This window comes from Amblyomma mixtum, chromosome 8 (genome assembly GCF_055824585.1).
Source record: "Amblyomma mixtum isolate Tamu chromosome 8, ASM5582458v1, whole genome shotgun sequence".
Classification (NCBI taxonomy): Eukaryota; Metazoa; Arthropoda; class Arachnida; order Ixodida; family Ixodidae; genus Amblyomma; species Amblyomma mixtum.
In genome coordinates, this window is record NC_143019.1 from 106,481,610 (window position 1) to 106,487,766 (window position 6,157).

Here is a 6,157-nt window from a genome sequence, read left to right on the forward strand (position 1 = left end):
TGAACTGCACAAAGAAAAAAAGAAAGCTGCTCCTTCGCAGGTCTTAGGCTCTTCGCGCTCAGAACAGTTCTTTTAGCCTCTTTAGTTCTTTCGTTCCTCCACACTAGAGAAGGAGCCATTCTGCAGCTTTCCACGTGGAAATTAGCCCTCCTGGCACGTTCAGTGTTCGGTTGTGGTGGAGCACGTGCACGCGTGTGTGCGCGTGCTTGTGGTGCTGTTGTGGCATTTCGTTCCACCTTGATGGCGACACATGCTAAGTGGGCTAAGTAAGCGGCCAAAGACTTGGTCCAAAAGGTGGAAATTCTGAAGGCGCTAAGCAAGGAGTCTCCCGTGAAAAGGTGATGCGCCGGTTCGACGTAAAGTGAAGCACCCTGGGAACTTGTGTGAAAAATGAGGCACAAATCTTAGAAGCTTTCCAAAACGAAAAGTTTCATTCAACTCGCAAGCGTATGCAACCCACAGCCCACCCTCAATTGAAACATGCGTTGTTGCGGTGGATTGGGACCGCAAGGGACGAGCGGCTCCCACTAAGTGGGCCATTAATCTGCACGCAAGCAGAAAGCTACGCCCTCCGCATGGACATTGATTCCTTCAAAGCACCGGAAGCCTGGCTTGCGTGGTTTAAGGAAAGACATGTACTGATATTCAAAAGTGTGCGGGGAGAGAGGTGCGGTTGACGAAGAAGTCAGGGACTGGCAGAACATCCAACTTCAGGAACACATCGCAGCCTACAACCCAAACGATGAGTTCAATGCGGACGGGACAGCACTATTTTATAAAGTGCTGCTGGATAAGATGATTACCTTCAAGGAGGACCCTTGTAACGGAAGGAAAAGGAGCAAGCAGCGTGTGACCATGCTTCAGCGGCCAACATGACACGCACAGAGCGCCTTCCTCTTCTTGTCATCGGGAAGGCTTAACCTAGATGTTTTTATAATATCAACCACTTCCAGTCAACTAGCGCTTAAATAGGAAGGCATGGATGACTTCTGAAATATTTCATTCCTGGCTACAAGAGCTGGACCGTCGATTTAGGACCAAGAAACGTAAGGTGCTCCTAGTGGTGGACAACTGCTCCGCACAATGCAGCGTTTCTGATCTGCAGGTGATCAGACTGGTATTTCTACCGTTGAACACGACCACTGCGCTATAGCCGACGCATCAAGGCATCATCCAGTACGTGAAGAAAAATACCGGAAGCAAGTTTTGGAGCATACGCTGCTCTGCCTAGAGTGACAACAACCCTACAATGTACCACTCCTGAGCGCAATCCACATTTTGGCACACGCGTGGTCTAACATGCCGGCAGCAGTAGTGGCCAACTGCTTCAGGCAGAGTGGATTTGTGTAACCGAAGCTGCCTGAAAGCCCGGAGGTCGCAGCGCCTGACAAGGATGAAGACAATAGGGCACTCATTGCCCTGCTTCCCACTAAAGTACAGCTTACCGACTATTTTGGCATTGATGACGGCGTTACTGTAGCCGGTTAGTTGACTGACGCAGAAATTATCACCAATGCCCTTAGTGCGACTGACGAGGCGTCCGGCACAGCGTACCACTAAAGAAGCTCCGGATGCCCTTGCTGTTTTGGGAGGAATTTCACCTCGATGCTTCGCATAATACGCTTGGCCATAACACAATTGGCCACATGACCAACACTCAAAAAGAGAATGCAGCTCAAATAGAGCAAGAAAGCTGTGCACACTACGGCACGAACTCACATGACCTCCACCTTACAACAGTGCTGGTAACCGCTGACGAGTGGTCAGGAATTACTTGTGCCTACCTCCACTCCAACGGCAGAAAAGAAGAATGGTAAAAAAGCTATGTGCATAGACTCAACTCAACTCATGGAACGAACTCACATGACCTCCAACTTACAACAGTGCTGGTAACCGCTGACGAGTGGTCAGGTTTAGTGTCTGCATTTAGTGTTTACTAGATGCAACTTACAGAACCAACAAACTTAAGATGCCACTTTTTCTTTTGCTAGTACAAGATGGTTGTGGAGACAGCCAGGTGGTCGTATATGCTTTTGTTGCTTCTGAACAGTGTCACCATGTCTCCAAAATGTTGGAGCTTTTCATCAAGGAAAACCCGTGTTCCGAAAAGACATGTAATAATCATAGACAATGATTTTTCAGAAATCAGTGCAATTCAGAGCACTTTTCCTAGTGTGCCATCTGTACAACTGTACCGATTTCATGTTGTAAAGGCATTCAGAACGGCAGACAGCCAATTTGCAAGGTCTGTCGAAGAGCGAGAACTTATGATGGAGGTATTCAACCAAATGTTGCATGCACCAACAGCAAACAAGTATGATGAAGCAAGACGCGAGTTTGAAAGGTCTGCTAGTAAAGAACCTGTGCAATACATGAAGAACTGGAACTCTATGAAGAAAAGAACATGTGGGCCCGTTACATCTGTGACCAAGAGTTTACCTGTGAAGCAAACACAACTAACCGAGTAGAGAATGGTTTCATAAAAACAGCCCTCTCATCGTCTACAAAGCTTCATGATACCTTTAGCAGATTACTGAATTTAGCAACCATAATGCAACAAAAAGCAGACCGCTCAGTAACCCTGCTCAAAACTTGCCAGTTTTAGAACCACATGAAAGTAGTTCAAGAACTGTGTTCAAAAATGTTGACACCATATGCTTGCTTAGTGATCAGGAAACAGCTAGCCAAAGCTGAAGATAGTGACGCGGAAGTGAAACAGACGTCTGAAAAACAGTATGCTGTGGCTTCTACAACCGGTGATAGCTGGCATCACATATCACTAGAATAACAAGTACGTGACTGCACTTTCTTTTCCAAGATGGGCCTACTACGTCGCCATTTCTTGGCCGTTCGCGTAAAGTTTGATGTTCAGCCGGACCTCCAACAGGCAGTTCGAAAGCGCTGGTTTTAAATGATATCAGAGTGACTTCGTGTCATCAAATGAGCAAGCCAACAATTAAGAAATTGGAGGGAACATTCAAGCTCCACCTTGAGGGTATGACGCGATAGCGTAATGGGAAACACGCAGAACTCAAGTTGCAGGCGTAGTTCGTCGACATATCGTTCTCGACAAACCTGATGACACGAACACCAGCATAGCTTCCGTGCCTAACGAAAGGGCAGCAAGACACAAGCTTCGTGGTGAACACTTCTTGGATGTGACTTGCGTTCGCCCCTTAACGCGTGATTCCTGCATCCCCGCCCGGCCCCACTGCGCCCGAAAGAGACAAGCGGGAAGTGCTGCCAGCGCGCTATCTGTTGGGGCAATGGCGTACATTGCAAGGAGGAGGATGAGGGAGTGGTTTTAGTGGGCGCTGCCTGATGGCGCTATGTGCGCGCCAAGCGGAGAGGAAAAGAAGTGGAAACGTACTTTGCTACTTCCTTCTGTAAAGTATTACTTGTACTACTACTACTACTACTACTACTACTACTACTACTACTACTACTACTCCTTTACTACTTCCTAAGACTTCTGTAATTTCCATGCTCATTATTACTAATATACACCACAGTACTATCAGCGTCAAATGAAATGCGAACAAAACACCTGAAACGCGAGCACAAAAAATCAAGCATATTAGAGGCTGGAGGTGAAATACAGGCGTGGGCTATTAACATTTCAGAAGAGCGGTCTTTTCGGCTTCGATGTGACAATCAACTGCTCATGTATTTTGCCTCCCTAGTATAATATCTGCAAGTTTTGCTGTTCGCGTTTCATTTGGCTTGTTTGCGTTTCAATTGACGCTGATAGTACATATCTCTAACACACACTTCTAAGTCAACACAACATTCACTAGACGCGCCTTTGTTCATTCCAAACCGTCGAGCTGGCGTGACGGAGTGGTTAGCGTGCTCGTCTCGCATTGCGGAGGCCCTGGTTCGATTCCCCAACTCGACAAATTTCCTATTCGGGTTTTTTTCTTAATGCTCCTGGAATTTTTTGCTCCCGGCCGACGCCGATGATGACACCGGCTTTTCTTCGACACAGGGCCCTTAACGCTATCGCGTTAAAATACCATGGGGCCACAGAGCATCTTGACATCCTCTCAATGCCTGGACCAAGCTTTGAAAAAATGAATCGAAATCAGCGGTACAATTTTGCCATGCAGACACTAAAGGCCACTGCTGGCACTTTGGCTTGCTGCAAGCTCGAAACCTTTGCAAGGCGATTAAAGGGCCACCCACATGGAGAGTTTTTCTTGCGGAAAACTGGCGTCTGGGCGCCGCCGGCCGGACGCAGGCCGCCGGGCGGCTGGACGCCGTCGATCAAGCCAGGCCAGATACTTGCGCCCGGCAGTCAGCCGCTGGCCGGAAGCGGCCGACGTGAGCTGTCCGCTCTGACCAATCAGGGTGCGACCGCACCTTACTTCCGCCCGCTACATTTGACTCTCCTAGCCAGTTCAACATGGCGACGAAAGCTGCGCGCATCGCGTACAACGACAACCTTATCTCAGCTGTGCAGATGAGACCGGCTTTATGGAATTCTTCGCACGCCGCATACAAGGACAGCAGAAGGAATGTCACCATGTGGCAGGAAGTTGAAGCAGAGATAGGAGAGGACCCTGAAGGTAAGCAAACGATCACCACGACGCCCTCGCCGACAGGCAGGTGTTTTTTGTTGACATCAGAGCGGGCAGTACATAGGGGCTGCGGCATGTATGTCAAGCCGCGCCGATACCTTTCATTATGGATTGAAATGAAAAAAAAATGACAACTAATAATGGATGCCTAAACTAAATGACGAGTTGCCACCTGATATACCATTTTATCTTCGCAGTGCCCGGACCTACACGTACGGCGTTTACATAGGCGCGAACTGTCGGTGCCCGGTGAACCACACTATATCATTGCTCGCTACATTTGAAAGCAAATCGCAATAAGCACTGTTCAGGAGACTTTTTTTTTTTGCAGCGTTGTTGTTTGGAGTGTATAAATGTATCTCTTTGCAGTGGCGAAAGCGATTGCAAGGTAGCGTAAAGTACTGCAGCGAGTATGCTGCGTAGCTAGGACTTCAATTTACTGGTAGATTCAAACAGAAAAATAGAGGCGAAAAGGAACGTCATTGTTATTGTTTTCGTTCCCGTAAACGACCGATGGTGGTGGGCACCTTCTTCAGAAGTCGGGGACGATGTCGCGACGAAGTGCACATTCCCCCGCAAAGCTGGGCAGATTCCAACGTCGCAGCCGTCAGGAATGCGAGGCAGTTCCTGCCCCAAAAACGTTGAAAAACTAACGCGGCGTGTCTGCGGGTTCGAAATCTTTTGTGTGTCAGCTTCAAACAGCGTCAGTGTTGACCGAGCGATGAGCTGGAGAAACGGCCGGTGTGTGTGATATGGTGCATCTGCGCCACTGTGTGAGCATGTGAGCTTGCATTAGAAATGCTCACAAGTTTCTCTGTAGTACAGAATATGTCTTCGTTTACGTGCACTACATTTACATTTGGAGCGCTCGGCCTGTAAACTCGGGCCGACATGGTACCCAGCAGCAGGTGCTAACACCTGAGCGGTGGCACTGTTGGACCATGCGTGGCATATATGTCTATTTATTGCTGTTGGCTTTCCTTTATTTCAGGCTCAAATCCACAGGCTAGGTTTAAGACTCCCAGGGACACGTTCACAAAGAAGTATAAAAAATGAAAGGCAGGGCAGCAAGTGGTTCTGGCACCAGTCACTGCCAGGACATCAGATGGCCATATTTTTGGTCACTGATGTTCTTAAAAGACCAGGTGGAAGTGGGCAGGTTTGTGCCTTTTTCTTCAACAAATCTGTACATATGCATAAGGAAAGACTGGCAATATATAGTTGATTGCCCCTGTTGTCAGGTTTAGTAGTTTTATCAACAAAGAACTTAACTTTTTCTGATGATAGAGCTGAACAAAACATTGAATTTTTATTGGTAGATAAAAGCGAGAGTGCATTATAAAGAATGTTTGTTGTAGTCCGTGAACAGATGTTTGGCTGAACAACACTGTTTTTCCCTGCCTAAAATTAGCACAAGAAGTAACTTCGGACAAAGTAGGGACACAGCGGAAGCAACAGCTGAAGGGCTATTATTGACAGCCTACAATGAGAACACTGGTAAGGCACTCCATCTGAGCTGCCACGAGTGCAACAGCATAGACATTGCACTCAGCAGCTTCTAAATGACTTCTGAGTAG

The 6,157-nt window shown here is 47.7% G+C and overlaps 1 pseudogene; it reads left to right on the forward strand.

The window, feature by feature from the left end:
* The first annotated feature begins 1,646 nt into the window (after positions 1-1,646).
* On the forward strand, positions 1,647-5,636 carry LOC149333811 (uncharacterized; annotated as a pseudogene).
* Positions 5,637-6,157: the final 521 nt, after the last annotated feature.